This window comes from Bufo gargarizans, chromosome 6 (assembly GCF_014858855.1).
Source record: "Bufo gargarizans isolate SCDJY-AF-19 chromosome 6, ASM1485885v1, whole genome shotgun sequence".
Lineage (NCBI taxonomy): Eukaryota > Metazoa > Chordata > Amphibia > Anura > Bufonidae > Bufo > Bufo gargarizans.
Window position 1 is genome coordinate 139,268,012 of NC_058085.1, and position 22,978 is coordinate 139,290,989.

General features: G+C 44.6%; 1 protein-coding gene across 3 annotated transcripts in view; it reads right to left on the bottom strand.

Annotated features, from left to right (window-relative positions):
- TANC2 (tetratricopeptide repeat, ankyrin repeat and coiled-coil containing 2) overlaps positions 1-22,978 on the bottom strand; it is a 479,564-nt gene that overhangs the window by 315,136 nt on the left and 141,450 nt on the right. For all 3 annotated transcript variants that reach the window (XM_044297175.1, XM_044297173.1, XM_044297174.1), the window contains exon 2: positions 7,291-7,356. The gene's annotated coding sequence lies outside the window, so the exon portion shown is untranslated. The remainder of the gene's footprint in view (positions 1-7,290; positions 7,357-22,978) is intronic.

The following is a 22,978-nucleotide window of genomic DNA, read 5'->3' on the forward strand; positions in this document are numbered from 1 at the left end:
CAGGCCATTGGTAGGAGATGCTCTGGAAATTAATTTTCAGATGAGCATTATCTTTGGAACCTGGATCACAGAGGAGCGAGACCTAAAAAAAGATTAAAAGAATGCAAAACATATTGCCATTTGTTTTTCTTAAGGCAGGGCCAAAAGACCAATCGATGTCTGAGACACAAAAACGCTAGAAAAGAAGGTAGAAAACGCTTGCGTGCTGCAATTTCAAAAATAAGTCACTGACCCAAATAAACGAAAGGCAAGTGAAGAAAAAAATGGCACTAAAACCAATACATGTTTTCCTGCGTTTAATAATTCCCATAGATACCAGAAAGATGCAAAAAATAAAATAGAATAATATTAGCAAAGCTGCCTAATAGCAGTCAGCAAATTGCGGATCGACAAAACACCGATACCAGCCATGTGCGTTCCACATTTGGCGGAACGTCTGGCCCTAATAGGACAGTCCTATCCTTGTCCGTAATGTGGACAATAATAGCACGTTTGATTTTTTTTACGGAACGGAAATATGGACATGGAACGCACACGGAGTAATTTCCATTTTTTTGCGGCCACGTTGAAGTTACTGGTTCCACATACGGGACACAAAAAAACCAGAATGGTAACAGACTAAAAACATGTTCGTGTGCACGAGTCCTAAGGGTGCAAAATCACCCTTAAGCCCCCTGCACATGACCGTATCGGCCTCTGCGGTCTACAAATTGCGGACCCGCAAAACACTGATGACGGCCGTGTACATTTTGCGGATTGGTACGTCCTGCCCTCTGTTAGAAATGCCTAATCTTTTCCGTAACAGAAATAGAAAATGTATATTATTTTTTTGGGGGGCTGCACGGTGTGATGTCAGCATCTTTTGCAGCCCCATTGAAATGAATGTGTCTGCATTGCATTCCATCCGCAGATTGGATGCGGACCAAAACTACCGTTGTCTGAACGAGGCCTTAGGAAGCTTTAGTATTCAGCAATCCCTATTACAGTTAATGCTGGGCCAACGGATCGCTCTTGGCTGCGATATCCTTCGCGAGAACGAAAAACGAACTTTTGTTAGTCACATTACATCACAGTGAAAGTGAATGGAGTCGCATTGTGACTTCTGGGTTGCCACGGCAATACAGACTCAAGAAATAAAGAAGGGTTGGATTCCTTTCAGATGTAGTCTCACAGGAACAGGTGAAACTCAACTCCGTTTGCTTTTACTGCGTGGCATAGTGACAATGCGTTGCCTTATAGTCCACTACAGGTCCTTTAAACATTTTAGATTTCCAAATGAATTAAAAGCTCATCACCATGACGTACTGGGCAGCACTGCGACAAATCACATCACGTTACTACTAAAGAAGTCACAAAATCAAGCACTTTTAGGGTTAATGGATCAGGCATGTTAGTCAGGAAGGGAATATGAGTACCACATGCTGCTGGGCCTGCCTGCAATTAGCTCGCAGAGCGCCATCCACCAGTTAATACCCTGCAGACGTGAAGTATATATAAGAACTGATCATCATGAACCTCTGAAGAATGGGGGTCATCTACAATGCGTGCTACGCCAATTTGTGGTGTAAAAACATTGCAAGATCATGTTTTCCAAGTAGCGAGGTAGTGATGGGTGTGTGGCAGGGGCTAAAACAGGGCATCGGGCCTAATACATCTATTATCCTTTACGCCTGGAAACGAGCGGAAATGAGGAGCGAAAACTACTCAAGTAAGGGACTAGAGTAGTTTTTACTCCAGGCACACAGACTGTTAGCGGTGAGGCCAGAGCATGGTGCATGCTGGTCTTTGTAAATGATCCCTAATGTGTTTATTCACCTCATCTACATGGGCACACTGGGGGAGATTTATCAAAACTCGTGGAAAGGAAAACTGGCTTAGCTGCCCATAGCAACCAATCGGATTTTACCTTTCATTTTTCACAGCTCCTTTGGAAAATGAAATGTTGAATCTGATTGGTTGACATGGGCAGCTAAGCCAGTTTTCCTTTACACCATTTTAATAATTCTCCCCCATTCAATCGAAACAATCAGCGCTCTGCTTACCATAAACACCAGCGGCACAAGACAATGTCATCAAATGTCCGATTGGTGGCGGTATCTGAAACGCTTGCGCAGCCAACAGCCATCTCTCTCTCTCCAAACATGAACACTGGGATCGGCAGAGCGTGTATGGCTAGTTCAGGAAAGAGGGAATGCAAATCAGCTCCTAACAAGCTCTACCTCTAATGCCACTGCATGTAAGGCAGCCATCTTATAAGTCAATGGGGGCACATTTACCAAAGTGTTTGCGCCTGTTTTTAGTTAAAAAAATTATTAGACAATTATTAGACAATTTTTTGTCACATTTACTTCTGAAATTGCGTCTGTTTCGGAGGCTTTTGCTCCTCATCCAACTATTTAGATTTTTTTGACTAATTCAGAAGTATTCCAACTTTTGCGACTATTTTCGGACCTATTTATGTAGGTGCTCCTTTTTTTGCACCTGAATTTTTCGCAAAAACAGTCTAATTTGTACTCTACCCCAGGGCCTGTGTACTTTTCTTCGTCTGTTTTCAATGGGGAGTTACAACTATTTTTTTGTATTGAAAGTCACACTTTCCGGGAGACATGTGACTTTTCTCCGCACAGAGGTAATTTTTTTCATGCGCAAATAAATGAGACCAGTCTAAGTGACTATGAACCTGTCTAACTAAAAAAAACAACCACCAGAGGTCAGACTAATAAAAAGATGCCTAGTCTAATTCATCAACCGCTGTGCGACTTTTAAAGGGGTTGTCTCACCTGGGATCCACATCTGTCTTCTAAACGGAGCCCCGAGAGTTGCGGATAGCGCACTTCGTATGCGCATCTGCACTCCATTCATGTCTATGGAGCCACCAAAAATAGCCAAGCGCTGGCTTGCCTATTTCCGTCGGGCCCATAGAAGTGAATGGGCGCTGTGGCCGGTCATGCGCGGTCATTCACTTCTATGGGGAGGGCACTTGGTCGTGGCCGGACCGGAGTCCTTCAGCCATCACTTTGGCCCGCTCCGTTATCAAAATAGGTGAGGGTCCCAGAGGTGGGACCCGCACCTATCAGACAATGGGGCTATATCTTAGCCTTGAGACATGATTTGATCTATAAGAAACTCCTCACAGCGTTTAGGCGTTCTTCATAAGTAGTTATCGTATTCCCCAAATCCTGGCAATGTTACTGAATACAGGGAATAATCTGTTGCCAGACACCTCCTGTTACTAATTCACCTTACATGAGCTTACGGAATATTCATAACTTATGTGCACTGAGCCATGAATGTTGCACGCTCCCTGCATCTACAACCTACAGGCTCTAGTTTATCACAATTGACAGGGAAGTGTGCATGGAGGCGCTCGTTTCCTTGCTACCCACCATGCAGATACGGGTCCAGGGGTAAAGGACCCTTTTAACCAGGCACGGCATTCTGGATGTGTATAGCTATATTAGCTAAATCATAAATACCGTAATAAGGCCTGTGGCATCATCATGCCTATTGTAAAAAACACCTTCACTACCACAAGCCTGGCACAGAGGTACCTTTGTGATTTATCATGCAATCGTATAGAGTGAAGGAGCACCGGAGGTGGAGGGAGTAGGTAAGGGGTGAGCAGATGGAGCCAGCAGGGACTGCTCATGATGCCTGCTGTGTATAAATAAATTCCCTGTCTCCTAGCGCTATGTCAGGAAAATAGTGAGCAGCATGTAAAAGGCAGACAATACTTCACATTAATTTCCATATAATATTAAAAAAACTACAAATAATAAATTGTAAACTTGTAAGAAAATCTGCTCTGCTTTAAGGTTACATCCACAAGAAGGTGAAAAAATAACGTCTGTTAAAAGTGGAAAGTTTTTCATGGAAATTTTTTTTAACCATTTGTACATCCATTTTCTGCCCGTGCTTCCATTTTTAACGGCAGTAAAAACAGCCATTAAAGTTTGATTTCATTGGCTTTTAAAGTCCCCCATAGTGCCCCCTGAACATGAAATGTCTCCTTTAGTTGCCCCAGTATATATATAATGCCCCTTTTAATGGTCCCCAATATAGGTCATGTGGCCCTCAATATAGTTTTTAACATTCATTAAAATTGTCCATTAAAAATAGATACCGTATTTTTTCGGACTATAAGATGCACAGGTCCATAACACGGATCTAGGAAATAGAGGAGGAAAATAAGAAAAAATATATATATTTTTGCTCAGATCCCCATCAGACCCCCAAGCTTGATCAGACCTCAGATCAGACCCCCAAGCTCCATCAGACCTCAAACCTCCATTCCTCCTCTGACCTCAGATTAGACCCTTCTCATACCCCCCATTCCTCCTCCGACCTCAGTTCAGACTCCCAAGCTCCATCCGATCTCCGCTCAGATCCCCATTCCTCCTCATTCCTCAGATCAGAGGATAGGCGAGTACATCCAGTGCAGCACTTTTCTCACTGCTCCCTGCGTCTCCTGCATGCTAATGACCACTTCCGTAATGGAAGCGGTCAATAACATTCGCACTATAAGATGCACTGCCATTTTACCTCCGCATCTTGAAGTCTGAAAAATATGGTATATTTCACTGGATTTTTAAATAACCCAAACCTTGCAGTGCCCTCAGTATATCTAAAGTCTCCCATCATGCCCCATGGACATCAAATGCCCCCTTTAGTGCGCACCAGGAGTATATAATGCCCCTCTTAATGGCCCCAAGTATAGTTAATGCTCCTCTTAGTGGCCACCAGTACAGTGGCAACAATAAACAAAACATCAAACCACTTGCGCGCTCCAGGAACACTCGCTCCTCACTGGAGGCAGAAGCGTGATAACCTGTGATCATGTCATCACGCCTGGAGTGCATTCCATTTTAACCTCAGAAAGGCACTTTTTTCACAGTGTACCTATTTCAATGGCCGTTAGACAGGTGCACTCCTGTTTAAATGGCCGTTAAAAACGTGCCCATAGATTTAAATGGGGTCCACCTGGCTGTAAAAAAGTGCCCATGTGGATAGCCCCATAGGCTTTAACTGGTTGTAAAACGTCCATTACTTTGCCATTTTTCACTGTCATGTGCATGTAGCCTAAGAGAATTTAAACCAAAAAAAAAAAACGGAATAGCGCTCACCATAAAGGAGTAACCTCCTATCTGCTGTGTAGTCTGGACCACATATAACAGCTGATGGTAAGTAGTCAGGCACTGTTCACACTGGCAGCATGGCTTTCTCACAGGAACCACAACATACAGTTGCAAGAAAAAGTATGTGAACCCTTTGGAATTATATGGATTTCTGCACAAATTGGTCATAAAATGGGATCTGATCTGAAGTCACAACAATAGACAATCACAGTCTGCTTAAACTAATAACACACAAAGAATTAAATGTTACCATGTTTTTATTGAACACACCATGTAAACATTCACAGTGCAGGTGGAAAAAGTATGTGAACCCTTGGATTTAATAACTGGTTGAACCTCCTTTGGCAGCAATAACTTCAACCAAACGTTTCCTGTAGTTGCAGATCAGACGTGCACAACGGTCAGGAGTAATTCTTGACCATTCCTCTTTACAGAACTGTTTCAGTTCAGCAATATTCTTGGGATGTCTGGTGTGAATCGCTTTCTTGAGGTCATGCCACAGCATCTCAATCGGGTTGAGGTCAGGACTCTGACTGGGCCACTCCAGAAGGCGTATTTTCTTCTGTTTAAGCCATTCTGTTGTTGATTTACTTCTATGCTTTGGGTTGTTGTCCTGTTGCAACACCCATCTTCTGTTGAGCTTCAGCTGGTGGACAGATGGCCTTAAGCTCTCCTGCGAAATGTCTTGATAAACTTGGGAATTCATTTTTCCTTCAATTAAAGCAATCCGTCCAGGCCCTGATGCAGCAAAGCAGCCCCAAACCATGATGCCCCCACCACCATACTTCACAGTTGGGATGAGTTTTTGATGCTGGTGTGCTGTGCCTCTTTTTCTCCACACATAGTGTGTGTGTTTCTTCCAAACAACTCAACTTTGGTTTCTTGGAGATGTCATTAGTCTAGGGGTTCACATACTTTTTCCACCTGCACTGTGAATGTTTACATGGTGTGTTCAATAAAAACATGGTAACATTTAATTATTTGTGTGCTATTAGTTTAAGCAGACTGTGATTGTCTATTGTTGTGACTTAGATAAAGATCAGATCACATTTTATGACCAATTTGTGCAGAAATCCATATCATTCCAAAGGGTTCACATACTTTTTCTTGCAACTGTATATGAACGATCCATGATGATCCACTCCACAGAATCCTAGCAGATTCTGAGTGATCACGCACTTTCTTCAATACAAATAAAAATGAGGGGCCTTTATCAAAGACCAGCTTTTTACCCCAGTCTTTGATAGCCCCTGTGCTGCCGGAGGCACAGGACTGGTCTTAAATTAAGCACACCTTTGGCAGTCCTTGTGACTGGAGTCCTGACTAGAGTAATGTTCACTTTATTTTTACGACTTTACCATGTGTAAATGTTAATGAATTTGCTGGGGCCGATGGCCGAGCCCCACCCAGCCTGACCCCACCATGCTCCCAAGTGGCGGGGACTGCATAAAAGACAAAAAAAAATTGTACTGGCAATTAATACGTAAAAAAAAAGAGGCCTTGCGACTTTCTTTACATCAAAAACTGGTGTAGTGCTGTTAGTAAATGACCCCCATTATCTCTAAATCAGTCCTTGATCACTGGAGTTATCTGTGGTCAGTAAAAGTGAGGTGTAGTGGAGGAGGACGGCTGTACAGTCAGATGGACAGGGATGAAGGAGCCTAAAGATGGCCATACAAAAATAAAGTCCAAATTCACCTATTTTGGTGGGACAGCCCCAATATCTAATGTGGTTTCCTGACTATTCCCTGATGGCAGATGGCAGGGGCAAGAAGGGTCAGGCAAGATGAAAATTAATAACCCCAATCCTTTGTTCTAAACCACTCAGCCAAATTTTAAAAGACCATTGCAGTTTTGCCAGAGAGTTAGGAGAGTTGTCAGTTGACCACAGACCTCATGTATAGTGCCCATTACATTGCATCCTCACCCGATACCTTCAGAGAGTGATCCCTCCTTGGTGTATTCACAAGTTGTGTTTGATTCATAATTTTCTCAAAACTATGTCAGAAAAGCTGCAATTCTGCAAAACGGCAGCATAACGGCAATAAAATGTGAAACCCTTCCAGTGGACATTAACAATGTGCAAAGGAAATACATAGTAAATCAATTTTGTGCAGAAAGCAGAAAAAGATGTCTCATCTCATGCAAGGCCTACCTTGGAAACCGTGATCCAGATGGTGTCTGTGAGACTCTGAAACTCCCTCCATACACTGCAAAAATCCTAGCAGACATACAAAAAGAAAAAGAGAGAAATTAAATGCTGATTTTTGGCACTTGTCCCATGCTTCTCCGCTCCCTACACCTGTTTTGAATAATTTCATCAAGAAACAATGGATCTCATTTAATGCAAATTCTCTGCGTGGCGCTGAGTCCATGCATTCCTACAGACATTGCAGAGTTTTTCCTTTCCACACCATCTTTAAAAAAAGGAGTACGACTAAAACTGACAAATACAAACGTCTGCAATGTGCTACAAACCCAGCATGGAACCAGGGGCGGCTGTTCAGTCTGCATATTGGTCTCTTTCTGTTTGAAGGAATAGAGTGAAATCCACCATCATGAATAAACTAGAGCAAAGAAATAAAACTGCGCCAAAACCACATAATTATCAGCTATCAACTTAAAACAAACTTCCAAACCGGCTGTCAGCCTGAAGTCCTGAGACCTTCATCAGAAGACTGTTAGTTAAAGGAGCAGAACAATGAAAAGAATGGAAGCTCCGTCTGACATGAATGGTGCCCGGCAGACCCCACTGATTATAATGGGGTCTGCTAGGTTTCCGTTACCAGGCAAAATGGCACACAGCATGATGCACTATTTTTCCTGTATTTTTTAGAGAATCTGCCATGGAGATGCAGCGAGACCCTGAGGAGCCGATGCAGAGGATGAGAGTGGTAGTGGCCCTGATTAGGTGTTGTGTCATGGTGTACTTCCTCAGGCCGCTGCTCCCTGGGGATCGGTCAGTGGAAAGGTGATTTGAAGAATCAGGCCAGAAGTAAAAGTATAAACGTCTCTCTTTACTTAGTGCAAAATAAAACTTGTGGCGCATCCATCAGTATTGAGTACAAAGTGTCGTTCCTTTCACCAGATGATAAGGTATGGTGGCTGGTTGTGTGGAAATTTAGGCTAGGGCTATACGGCGACATTTGTTGCATGACAACTACATTGCGACGTGTTGCAGGACATTTATTGTAATGGTAGTCTATGGCAGTGTTTCCCAACCAGTGTGCCTCCAGCTGTTGCAAAACTACAACTCCCAGCATGCCTGGACAGCCTTTGGCACCATAGACTATCATTACAAGAAATGTTGTGCGACATTGGTGCGACACATGTCCCTGTTTAGCCTTAAAGTTTGCATAATGGCTGTGCTTATTTGTACAATCATAACTATGAACAAACAGGTGTTTTAAGTCTTTTTTAGCTATATTATTCCCTGTTTCAGCTGCAAAGCTAGATGCAATTCACTCAGAAGCAGGGGGTGTCTCCCTTCTGTGCAATCTGCCAGCACTGTACTGCTGAGACGTCCTTTCCCTTACTTCCCACTATGTTTGTTTTCAGCTCCAGAGCTTACAGAACAGATATGGAGGGGGAGATCACACTTACAGGAAGGCAGGAAGTTTATTGTGAATTCAGAAGCTGTGTAGAAGCAGTTCTTTTTATCAGGTTCAGGATCTTGGCTAGCTCTGACACGCCCCCACTTCCTCTCAGCCGTCTTCTGAGTCTCTGTTACCAGGGACAGATCTTGCCTAACCACAGGCAGTGGACTGCCAATTAGGTGGAAATGATTTTCCAGCTTTTTTTCAGGTGGATGCAGGTATATTTTTTTGAATGAAGTGATTTAGAAGTTTGCTATTTACACCATTCTCTATTAGAATGACTAATACAATTGTATATAACTAAGGTACTGCAGAGGCCTCTAATGTAGCCTCCAACACACATATGTAAAAACATATGGGAGCTGTACAAAAGTAGAAAAGCATCTTGCGCATATTTTCTAATATGCCCGTGCCAGAAATCTGTCTAAAAAAGTGGCACAAATTGGAGCATCTAGAGTTTACTTTTTTATGACATGAAGTAGAGCTTATCAGGAAGGGGTGGAGCTTCTCTAGAAAGGACAGGGGCCTAAGATGCACCATTTTGCAACAAAATTGCACCATAATTCTGGCGTAAAAATCTGTCTCAAATTAGGCCTCTTTCACACTTGCGTTGTTAGGATCCGTAACACCGCAAGTGAACTGAAAGCGTTTGAAGACTGATCAGTCTTCAAAATGCGTTCAGTGTTACTATGGCAGCCAGGACGCTATTAAAGTCCTGGTTGCCATAGTAGTAGTGGGGAGCGGGGGAGCAGTATACTTACCGCCCGTGCGGCTCCCGAGGCGCTCCAGAATGACGTCAGAGAGCCCTATGCACATGGATGACGTGATCCATGCGATCAGGTCATCCATGCGCGTGGGACGCCCTGACGTCACTCTGAAGCGCCCCGGGAGCCGCACGGACGGTAAGTATACTGCTCCCCCCCTCCCCACTACACTTTACCATGGCAAACAGGACTTTAGCGTCCTGGCAGCCATGGTAACCATTCAGAAAAAGCAAAACGTCGGATCCGGCAATGCGCAGAAACGACGTTTAGCTTAAGGCCGGATCCGGATTAATGCCTTTCAATGGGCATTAATTCCGGATCCGGCCTTGCGGCAAGTGTTCAGGATTTTTGGCCGGAGCAAAAAGCGCAGCATGCTGCGGTATTTTCTCCGGCCAAAAAACGTTCAGGTCCTGAACTGAAGACATCCTGATGCATCCTGAATGGATTTCTCTCCATTCAGAATGCATTGGGATAATCCTGATCAGGATTTTTCCGGCATAGAGCCCCGACGACGGAACTCTATGCCGGAAAAGAAGAACGCAAGTGTGAAAGAGCCTTAGCAAACCAATAGCTCCCCACACTCCTCAGAATCCAGTCCTCAGAATTCAGCCAAGATCATCACTAGAGCAGGCTCCTAAAAGGTGACAAAAGCCTCACTATTACAGCTGAAGTTTTGCTGATGGCCTATGGGTCATAAGGAAACACTGCAGTTAGGGTATAGTTCACCAATATTTTTCTTTTCAAATTTCACAAATCACAGAGAGAGTTTATTTTACAGGACTGTCATGAGAACACTAAATGTAAGAACTATTCAGAAGAAGCCAGGGTCTGGCTGAGCAGTGAACTTCCCTGTCATAATCTTGAAGGCAATGAACCACTAAGACTTGTCATGGTCTATTTCCTTCTTACATTTTTCCCTTACCAGTAATACTTTTATTAGGGTGCTTTCATAGGTTTATTTTTTTGCTGCCGTTTTTTGTATACTTATGCATTTTAGTTGCGTTTTTGTCACAGCTTTATATATATATATATATATATATATTTTTTTTTTTTTTTTTTTTTTTTTGCGGCAAAAAGGCCAGCTCCAGATCAGGAAAGTTGCTAACATTTGTGCATCAAAGAGGAGTGAAAACTACACCAGTCAGGGGTTGGCATAGTTTTTACTCCAGGCACATGGACTGCCAGAAGTGAGTCTTCCTCCAGCAGTGCAGGGGCCATCTAAAGCTGGAGTAAAAAGCCAGTGTAACTCCCAATGTCTAGACCTGCACCAGATTTATCACGTTGGCTCAGGTTGGATGATAACCACACCAGGGAGGCTAATATGTACACCAAGTATGGCTGCTTTCACTCCTTCCGATCACAAGAACAGGGATCCCATTCTCCCGTGTTGAGGAAGCGGCAGGTCTTGCATGCGCACTACTACTCCATTCATTTTCTATGAGAGCGCCAGAGATTGCAGAGTTCTCAGCTATCTCCTACGCTTCCATAGAGAATGAATAGAGCGGCACCTATGTGTAAATAAACACACTAAAATAAATTAGTAGGTGTGCAGTTCGTAGAGAACACGGCCAGCACGCATTAACGATTCACTGACGTGTGGAAGAGGCCTCGGACACAGTTCCATTGAGACGTTATGGACATCAACATATCCAGCTCCTCTGGATGCATCTACTACTTCTGTAAGCCTCTAAAACTCCATTAGATGCCAAACTATGGAGCTATCCTCCCCAAGAAACATTGCTCTTAGGGCTTGTTCACACGACCGCGTGAAGCCGTACTGTGGACCGCAAATTGCGGTCCGCAATGGATGGGCACCGTCCGTGGGGCAGCCGCATGGGGATCAAAGACCTATTCACTTGAACGGGTCCGCGATCCGTCCGTTCCGCACAAAGAGTGCAAGTTCTATCTTTTTGCGGTACAGAGGCACGATACAGATGGCTGTGATGCGAGAGTGAATGGGCAGGGGAGGGAGAGGCGTGTCCCTTCCCCTTCCTCTGATAGGCTGCAGGCACTAGGCCGGCAGCCTATCAGAGGCCGCCTGAGCCGTACAGCGCGGGACACAGGCCGGAAGAGGCCTGCATCACATCGCTGCCAAGGAGGTAAGTATAAGTGTTTATTTTATTTATTTTTTAAGACTGGTGGCTACTGGCACATAACGGGGGGGCTGTCATTACTGGCACATAATGGGGGGGCTGTCATTACTGGAGCATAATGGGGGGGCTGTCATTACTGGAGCATAATGGGGGGGCTGTCATTACTGGAGCATAATGGGGGGGCTGTCATTACTGGAGCATAATGGGGGGCTGTCATTACTGGCGCATAATGGGGGGCTGTCATTATTGGCACATAATGGGGGCTGTCATTACTGGCACATAATAGGGGGCTGTCATTACTGGCACAAGGGGGGGGGCTGTCATTACTGGCACATGATGGGGGGCTGTCATTACTGGCACATGATGGGGGGCTGTTATTACTGGCACATGATGGGGGGGCTGTTATTACTGGCACATGATGGGGGGGCTGTTATTACTGGCACATGATGGGGGGGCTGTTATTACTGGCACATGATGGGGGGCTGTTATTATTGGCACATGATGGGGGGCCTATTATTACTGGCACATTATTGGGGGCACTATAGTGGCATCTACTGAGGCCACAAAGAAGGGGTGTTTTATATGGGGGGCTCTGTACAGTAGAATTTTATACTAGGACACATTATGGTGGGTACTATGAGGAAGGCGGGAGAGGAGTACTATGGGGTCATCTACGGGGGCACTAAGAAGGGAAATTTTATACTTGCAAATTATGGGGGACACTGAGGGCATCTACTGGGGCATTTTATACTGGTACATTATGGGGGCACTAGGAGGAAGGGGGTAGAGGAGCACTATGGAGGCATTTACCGGGGGCACTGTATAGGGGTATTTTATACTGGCACATTATGATGGCACTATGGGGACATTAGCTCAACTGGGGGCATTACAAGGGGGTATTTTTTGCACTGTCACATTATAAGGAGAATTATTTCTACTGGGGGGGCATTATGGTGGGCTTTATTACTCCCCCATGGTATGACCCCCTAGTAGTAGCACCGGCCTCTCCCTGCTCTGCTATCCCTCTGCCTCTTCTCCAAATCCTTATTATGAAATCTTTCTCATTAGGATAAAACACATCAGCTCCACCGAGCCCCCAGCCAAGTGTTGAAGTGGCGTCCGAGACCCCCAAGGGCCAAGTAATTGTAAGTTTTCATGTGAAATATGTTTATGTTATACACATATAGCATACACTGTGCCACACAATATACAGTATACCTCTACACTGTGTAGTCTGTTCTATAAGCACCATTGTTTTGTGGCGGCGGACAGAAAATAATCTGGAAGTGCCCCTCCCGAGACCAGGCTCTGGATCCACCACTGCACAGATCATGCGTTTTTATACTTTGCGATAATAAATATGCCCCTCCGGTTCATTACATTCTCAGAAACAAGCAGAGCATGGATGTCAATAAAATTATGCCCCCACCCCCGGAAAAATTTCTGCGGACGCCCATGCTAACAGGTAATAACTATTTCCCATAGAGAATAGCCCTTACAACTCCATACCTTCAACTGGATCTCCTCAATAAGAACCAGTAACTTGCAGTGTTGCATCAAAGTCAATTGGTCTGCATCCACACACGGCCAGTGCCTGTGCATTGCGAACCTCTATTTGTGGTCACCCTCGTGGGCATGAGCCCTTAGCCAACCAAGAATAGATGACCCAATTCCGGCCTACCCTGATCTGTACAGGTCTGGTCTGGCTGATATCCTAAGTGCTATAGGTGGCACTAGACAGACAGTTTCCTTTCTTCTGGAGGAGAGCTAACTAGCCCACTCCAATTAACCACATATTATCTAACAGTCAGGAGCTAATGAGGACAGATTAGATGATGATGGGATGAGAAGTGTTAAATAATGACGTGGCCTCTGTGTATATGAGTGGTGTGGTCTTGCCTTGGCACACAATCTGAGATGATAATGATGATAAATTTTAGTAGTTACATTTAAATTAAATGCAGTTTAATACAAATAAATCAAACACTTGATTAAACCTTCTGACGTCTCTGAACATCCCATCCTAATCCCACAGCGAAACATCGAGCCAGCGAGTGTCAGCGTCCCTGTGCTATGCTGTCTTTCCCGTTCTACAATGTGTCACTAAAGGCTTAAGTGCCAATACTACAATCATGCGGCCAGTGACACTTGGTTGACAGACGGGATGTGTATCTTGGTCACTAAGAAAATATTGAAATTGTAAAGTTAACTTTCTATGTGAAATGTAAGGTAAACATGCTCGTGGGAAAACGCTGCTGGCAGTGCCTTATGCAAAAAAATAAAATAAATCTGGGTTATTTTCAATTTAAGGATGATTAGCAATTTTTCTCAATTTCTTTTTTTTTTCTTCAGGCGATTCAGGCGATGACTTATTTTTCTGTAGAATATAAGTTTTAAAGGGAATCTGTCACCAGTTTTCTGCTGTCCTTACATCTCCAGCGCATGTCAATGAGTCCCTATATTCATGATCTCCTGCCTCTCCCCGCCCACTTGCCTGTGATTGACAGGTTTCTTTTCCCATATGAATCAGCAGCAGGTGAGCAGGGAGAGGCAGGAGCTCATGAATATGGGGATTCATCTGGCACGCTCTGGAGCTATTTAATACAAGATTTAGGCAAAACAGATGAATCATTTGAAGAAAGTGACCCAGCCTTTTTCTAAGGAGACCTGTCACATTGAACACTGTGTCTGAGCTGCAGGCAGCATGTTATAGAGCTGGAGGAGCTGAGCAGATTAATATATAGTTTTATGGGAAATTATTCAGTAAAACTTGTAGTTCATTAATTTATATCTCTGCTCATTCTGGGTTTATAAGTCAAGGAGCCGGTCCTATCAGTGATTGACAGCCTTCCCCTATGACTGTGTATACAGAGATAGCTGTCAATCACTAATAGGACCGCCTCCTTGACTTCAAAGCCCAGAATGAGTTTTTCTGAATAATTTCCCGTAAAACTATATATCAATCTTCTCAGCTCGTCCTGCTCTATAACATGCTGACTGTAGCTCACCTTGCATTTTCATGGTGACTAGTTCCCTTTAATGTTGCCCTTAGGCCCCTTTCACACGAGCGAGTTTTCTGCGCAGGTGCAACGCATTACGTGAACACATAGCACCCTCACGGAATCCTGACCCACTCATTTCAATTGGTCTGTGTACATTTTTTCATGCCTCAGTTCCGCGAAAAACGCAGCATGTTCTATATTTTGCGTTTTTTGCCCTATAGAAGTGAATGGAGCTTCAGTGAAAAACACATTGAATCCGGAAGCAAGTGTGGATACAATGCATTTTTCACTGATGGTAAAAGATATTGTGTGTAAATCTTCAGTTTTATCATGTGCGTGAAAAACGCATCAAAAATGCATTGCACCCGTGCCGGAAAAAACTGGCCGAACTTGCTTGCAAAATGGTGTGAGTTTCACTAAACGCATCACATTCGTGTGAAAGAGGCCTAGACACCATAAAACTGGTGACAGATTCCCTTTAAGCAACACCATATAGCATTGAATAAATTTTATTATTTTTTGGAGTGTGGTAATGGAAAAAAAAAGTTGCCATTTTACAATTGTTTTCTGGATTTCAAAGTTATGATGTTCACTATGGAACATAATACATTTTTACTTTTATTGTATGGGTCAGTACAATGATGGCAAAACCAAATATGTATTGTTTCATGCAAAAACAAAAATATTTTTATTATGTCGTCGTATTCCAAAGGTCATAACAAAGACAAGATGTGGTTTCATTGGTACCATTTTGGGGTACATGGGACTTACTGATGAAAAAAATTTTTTTAGGGGGGGGAATATTGCGTTTTTTCTCTTTTTATGTTGTTTATGGGCTGTAAATACCATGCTATCTATCATATGGCTCATTATTCTACAAAGGGAAAAATGGGTAGCTTCTGCCTGTGAGTGATTACGTTATCCCATTGTGTTGGTTAATTGTATCACAGGTGGGTGTTGTCTGCCTGTGAGTGATTACGTTATCCCATTGTGTTGATTAATTGCATCACATGTGTGTGTTTTCTGCCTGTAACTGCATGTGATTGGTTTATGTTAAAACTGTCTGTCTTCCACAATGTCCCCATGGGGGGTGTCCCTTGCTGGAAGACCTGCATAAAAGGCTGGCATATGGGGGGCGTGGCCTGAGCGCAATATGGACGGACGTGTCTAGCTGAGCTCCGTCACTGATGCCCTAACTTTGCAGTTATCCTGAACTTATTGACCGCAATCATATCACCCACGGAGGAGAGAAGATCGGGACGTTCCCGCAGAACCAGGATGGCACGTAACAAGGTGCTGTCGGCGGCTGAGAAGTTTAGAGAGTTTGCCCGGTCTGATTCCCAAGATGGCGCCGGCCCTGGGCCGCATGCGCAAGCCGCGACCTCCCGGAGTGCCTCTCCAGCTCCTAGTGAGGATGGCGTACCAGACACTGAGCCGTCCCTTAAACAGGTAACCGATCAACTACTCCAGGCGATAGCTACCTGCCGCTCCTCTCTGTCAGGGAAGATGGAGGAGGTGAAGATAGATATCGGTCTCCTGAGATACGACATGCAAAAAATGCGTGAGCGTATTGCGGAGGTGGAGAACCGCGTGTTCACGGCGAAAGATCAATTGAGCCCATTACCAGCTCGCTTGGCTGATTTGGAAAAGAAAGTGGATTATTGGCGGCAAAAGTGCGACGACTACGAAAATCACACGTGTCGCACCAACCTGCGTATAGTGGGACTTCCAGAGCGTGCAGAAGGTAATAACCCGTGTGATTTCGTGTCAACATGGCTGCGAGCCACTTTCCCTGATGCCGCCTTCTCTTCTGCCTTTATTGTTGAGAGGGCACACGGTACCGGCCAAACCGTTGCCTCCTGGAGCACCATCGCGGCCATTATTGGCTCGACTACTGACGTCTGCAGATCGAGACCTGATTCTACAGTTGGCTCGTCGCAAGCAAGAGCTTCGCTTTGAAAATGCAAATATCATGCTCTTCCCGGATTTCTCCGCAGAGCTTCAGAAGCGCAGAGCGACGTTTACAGTGATAAAGAGACGTCTTCGGGACTTAAATCTCCCGTACGCAATGGCCTACCCAGCCAGGCTACAGGTAGTAGACGGAGACTCCATTAAGTTCTTCAACACTCCTGCAGAAGCTGCGGCCTGGTTGGAGGGCAAGCCGCGTCCAGCGAGACCCCAGAAATGAACACTCACTGCACCCTTTAGGTGCTGTCACCTGTCAAGGTTTTCTTGTTTGCAGGGGGTTTACTGAAGACATGTTATGCCAATTGTGTGCCTTACTTACCTTATAGTCTGATGTTACTCATGTTTTGTCCCTCTAACATCTGATCTTTATTGCTCATTGCATAGCATGCATTTTATAGCACTGCATTGTTACATAATGTTGTTGTCTTGCCTTAACTGCTGTGAAGCAGCATATATGATAAGCGCAGCCTGTAGTACCCTGCAGACTTACTGCTATGGAAGGGAGGAGATATGATTGTCGGTATAAGGATGAGGGGCTTCTCCCTCAGATAAGTGTATCTATACAACCACAAAGTTAGTGTACAAATTCTCTTGCTACTTTAGCTAATTACAATGCGAAGGGTTAAGTCAACAAATAGCACACCCCATATACTGTTGTGCCACACAGGATCGACCACCGAGTATCCCGTTGCATACCTGTAATGCCCCGGATGCCTGGTGCTGGATCCGCTTTTTCGAAGTCCTTTAATGAACCACTGTTAAATGTTTGGTTTTTCCTAGTTCTTAACTACCATTACATGCTTATCTATGTACCATCATATTACGTGAAAGACATAAAGATGTATGACTGGAGGTGGCAGTACGTAGTAGAGTGTGGGGAGCGACATGCATATTCCATGATGTTACAATGGCAGACATAAGGTTGATGTCCTGGAATGTCAGGGGCCTTGGGAGTGTTAGGAAGCGTACCATGGTGTTCTCAGCGATCGGTCAGTTTTAGGGTCCATTCACGCGTCCGTAGTTTCTTTCCTGATCTGTTCCGTTTTTTGCGGAACAGATCTGGACCCATTCATTTTCAATGGGTCCTGAAAAAAATCGGACAGCACAATGTCAGATTTTTTTTCAGGACCCATTGAAATAAATGGGTCCAGATCTGTTCCGCAAAAAACGGAACCGATCAGGAAAGAAACAACGGACGTGTGAATGGACCCTAACCCTCATATTTTGTGCCTACAAGAGACCCACCTACTCCCTGACAAGACCTTGGGTCCAATGGTCTCGTCACTCATGCTACTCTAATCTGGCTAGGGAAGTTTCTCTTATGATTCACAAGTCCCTGAGGTGTGAGGTGGAGAAGCTACAGGTAGACAATGTGGGAAGGTATATCTTCGTGGCAGCATATATTAATTGAATACTATATGTTATACTGGGGATTTATGTCCCTCCTCCCTCCAAGTAATACACCAAGCGATATGTTTCGCAGCCACTTTCCCCCACAGCGCGGGTTATATGTATGGGGGACTTTAACATGACCCTACACCCCCTACTGGACAGGTTTTATGGGGAGGAGCAGCCTCGTGGGAGTGATCAATCAGAATCACCATTGTCGAAATTGATGACGGAGGTGGGGTGGGTGGACTTATGGCACCTTAAGCACCCGGTTGATCGGGCTTACTCATGTCAGTCAGCTACCCACAACTCTTTGTCCCGCATTGACTATGTCTTTGGTAGATCCACAGTGTGTTCACTCCCTTATCAGGTGGAGTATGGTGCCAGAGGGGTGTCGGACCATAACCCTATCCTACTATCCCTATTGATGACTGCAAGGGGCACAGGGCCCTCCATGAGGATGCACCCCTTTTGGCTTACTTTATTTCCGCCCTCGGACCGTATTCCGGACCAATTGTCGGTGTTTTTGTCCGACCACGCTGCTTATCATGATAGGTCAGTGGTGTGGGAGACGCTGAAGGCATATCTGAGAGGGTGCTTGAGATCCTCTATCTCGTTTATCAAACGTAACTCTGCTAAACAAGAAAAAGACCTAGCTGAGGAGTGTGCTGAGATGGAGAGGCTGTATGTTGCAGATCCAACCTCCCAGAATAGGGAGAGGTGGTTACAAATTGGGAGGCGATACTTTACTTTATTACAGGAAAAGGCCCAGCGCAAAATGTTTTTTACTAAACAATCTAATTTTGAATTAGGCAACCAGTCTAGTAAGTTGCTGGCACATATCGTTCACCAGAATCAGGCATCTCCTGCTATCCTGCGTATTCGAGATGGGGAGGGCATTATAGTAGTGGAACCCGGAGGCCATAGCTCACCGTTTCTGGGAATTTTATCGAGATCTGTATGAGGCTCGAGTAGATTACACCAAGGAGACAGTTCATACTTACCTTAAGCCATTAAATCTCCTCGCCCAGATGGACTACCCTTAACCACTTCAGCCCCGCTAGGTGAAACCCCCTTCATGACCAGGCCACTTTTTACACTTCGGCACTACACTCCTTTCACCGTTTATCGCTCGGTCATGCAACTTACCACCCAAATGAATTTTACCTCCTTTTCTTCTCACTAATGGAGCTTTCATTTGGTGGTATTTCATTGCTGCTGACATTTTTACTTTTTTTGTTATTAATCAAAATGTAACAATTTTTTTGCAAAAAAATGACATTTTTCACTTTCAGCTGTGAAATTTTGCAAAAAAAACGACATCCATATATAAATTTTTCGCTAAATTTATAGTTCTACATGTCTTTGATTAAAAAAAATATGTTTGGGCAAAAAAAAAAATGGTTTGGGTAAAAGTTATAGCATTTACAAACTATGGTACAAAAATGTGAATTTCCGCTTTTTGAAACGGCTCTGATTTTCTGAGCACCTGTCATGTTTCCTGTGGTTCTACAATGGCCAAACAGTAGAAAAACCCCACAAATGACCCCATTTCGGAAAGTAGACACCCTAAGGTATTCGCTGATGGGCATAGTGAGTTCATAGAACTTTTTATTTTTTGTCACAAGTTAGCGGAAAATGATGATGATTTTTTTTTTTTTTTTTTTTTCTTACAAAGTCTCATATTCCACTAACTTGCGACAAAAAATTAAAAATTCTAGGAACTCACCATGCCCCTCACAGAATACCTTGGGGTGTCTTCTTTCCTGGCAATTTAGGGGCCCAAATGTGTGCAAAGAACTTTGCAATCAAAATGTGTAAGAAATGACCGGTGAAATCCGAAAGGTGCACTTTGGAATATGCGCCCCTTTGCCCACCTTGGCAGCGAAAAAGTGTAACACATGTGGTATCGCCGTACTCAGGAGAAGTTGGGGAATGTGTTTTGGGGTGTCATTTTACATATACCCATGCTGGGTGAGAGAAATATCTTGGCAAAAGACAACTTTTCCCATTTTTTTATACAAAGTTGGCATTTGACCAAGATATTTTTCTCACCCAGCATGGGTATATGTAAAATGACACCCCAAAACACATTCCCCAACTTCTCCTGAGTACGGCGATACCAGATGTGTCACACTTTTTTGCTGCCAAGGTGGGCAAAGGGGCACATATTCCAAAGTGCACCTTTCGGATTTTGCAGGGCATTTTTTACACATTTTGATTGCAAAGTTCTTCTCACACATTTGGGCCCCTAAATTGCCAGGGCAGTATAACTACGCCACAAGTGACCCCATTTTGGAAAGAAGACACCCTAAGGTATTCCGTGAGGGGCACTGCGAGTTCCTAGAATTTTTTATTTTTTGTCACAAGTTAGCGGAAAATGATGATTTTTTTTTTCTTCTCTTTTTTCCTTACAAAGTCTCATATTCCACTAACTTGCGACAAAAAATAAAAAATTCTAGGAACTCGCCATGCCCCTCACGGAATACCTTGGGGTGTCTTCTTTCCAAAATGGGGTCACTTGTGGCGTAGTTATACTGCCCTGGCAATTTAGGGGCCCAAATGTGTGAGAAGTACTTTGCAATCAAAATCTGTAAAAAATGACCGGTGAAATCTGAAAGGTGCACTTTGGAATATGTGCCCCTTTGCCCACCTTGGCATCAAAAAAGTGTCACACATCTGGTATCGCCGTACTCAGGAGAAGTTGGGGAATGTGTTTTGGGCTGTCATTTTACATATACCCATGCTGGGTGAGAGAAATATCTTGGCAAAAGACAACTTTTCCAATTTTTTTATACAAAGTTGGCATTTGACCAAGATATTTTTCTCACCCAGCATGGGTATATGTAAAATGACACCCCAAAACACATTGCCCAACTTCTCCTGAGTACGGCGATACCACATGTGTGACACTTTTTTGCAGCCTAGATGCGCAAAGGGGCCCAAATTCCTTTTAGGAGGGCATTTTTAGACATTTGGATCCCAGACTTCTTCTCACACCTTCGGGCCCCTAAAAAGCCAGGGCAGTATAAATACCCCACATGTGACCCCACTTTGGAAAGAAGACACCCCAAGGTATTCAATGAGGGGCATGGCGAGTTCCTAGAATTTTTTTTTTTTTTGCATAAGTTAGCGGATATTGATTTTTTTTGTTTTTTTTCTCACAAAGTCTCACTTTCCGCTAACTTAGGACAAAAATTTCAATCTTTCATGGACTCAATATGCCCCTCACGGAATACCTTGGGGTGTCTTCTTTCCGAAATGGGGTCACATGTGGGGTATTTATACTGCCCTGGCTTTTTAGGGGCCCTAAAGCGTGAGAAGTCTGGAATATAAATGTCTAAAAATGTTTACGCATTTGGATTCCGTGAGGGGTATGGTGAGTTCATGTGAGATTTTATTTTTTGACACAAGTTAGTGGAATATGAGACTTTGTAAGAAAAAACAAAAACAAACAAAAAATGTCCGCTAACTTGTGCCAAAAAAAATGGCTGAATGGAGCCTTACCAGGGGGGGAGTGATCAATGACAGGGGGGTGATCAATGACAGGGGGGTGATCAGGGAGTCTATATGGGTGATCACCCCCCTGTCATTGATCACCCCCCCTGTAAGGCTCCATTCAGACGTCCGCATGATTTTTACGGATCCATGGATACATGGATCGGATCCACAGAACGCATGCGGACGTCTGAATGGAGCCTTACAGGGGGGTTATCAATGACAGGGGGTGATCAGGGTAATCAGGGTGATCACCCACCTGTCACTGATCACCCCCCCTGTAAGGCTCCATTCAGACGTCCGCATGATTTTTACGGATCCATGGATACATGGATCGGATCCACAGAACGCATGCGGACGTCTGAATGGAGCCTTACAGGGGGGTTATCAATGACAGGGGGTGATCAGGGTAATCAGGGTGATCACCCCCCTGTCACTGATCACCCCCCCTGTAAGGCTCCATTCAGACATCCGCATGATTTTTTACGGATCCATGGATACATGGATCGGATCCACAGAACGCATGCGGACGTCTGAATGGAGCCTTACAGGGGGGTTATCAATGACAGGGGGTGATCAGGGTAATCAGGGTGATCACCCCCCTGTCACTGATCACCCCCCCTGTAAGGCTCCATTCAGACGTCCGCATGATTTTTACGGATCCATGGATACATGGATCGGATCCGTAAAAATCATGCGGACGTCTGAATGGAGCCTGACAGGGGGGTGATCAATGACAGGGGGGTGATCAATGACAGGGGGGTGATCAATGACAGGGGGGTGATCAATGACAGGGGGTGATCAGGGAGTGTATATGGGTGATCACCCGCCTGTCATTGATCACCCCCCTGTAAGGCTCCATTCAGACGTCCGCATGATTTTTACGGATCCATGGATACATGGATCGGATCCGTAAAAATCATGCGGACGTCTGAATGGAGCCTGACAGGGCGGTGATCAATGACAGGGGGTGATCAGGGAGTGTATATGGGTGATCACCCGCCTGTCATTGATCACCCCCCTGTAAGGCTCCATTCAGACGTCCGCATGATTTTTACGGATCCATGGATACATGGATCGGATCCGTAAAAATCATGCGGACGTCTGAACGGAGCCTGACAGGGGGGTGATCAATGACAGGGCGGTGATCAATGACAGGGGGGTGATCAGGGAGTTTATATGGGGTGATCAGGGGTTTATAAGGGGTTAATAAGTGACGGGGGGGGGGGTGTAGTGTAGTGTAGTGTGGTGTTTGGTGGGACTGTACTGACCTACCTGAGTCCTCTGGTGGTCGATCCTAACAAAAGGGACCACCAGAGGACCAGGTAGGAGGTATATTAGACGCTGTTATGAAAACAGCGTCTAATATACCTGTTAGGGGTTAAAAAATTCGGATCTCCAGCCTGCCAGCGAGCGATCGCCGCTGGCAGGCTGGAGATCCACTCGCTTACCTTCTGTTCCTGTGAGCGCGCGCGTTCACAGGAAATCTCGCGTCTCGCGAGAAGACGCGTATATGCGTCCAGGAGGAGTAAA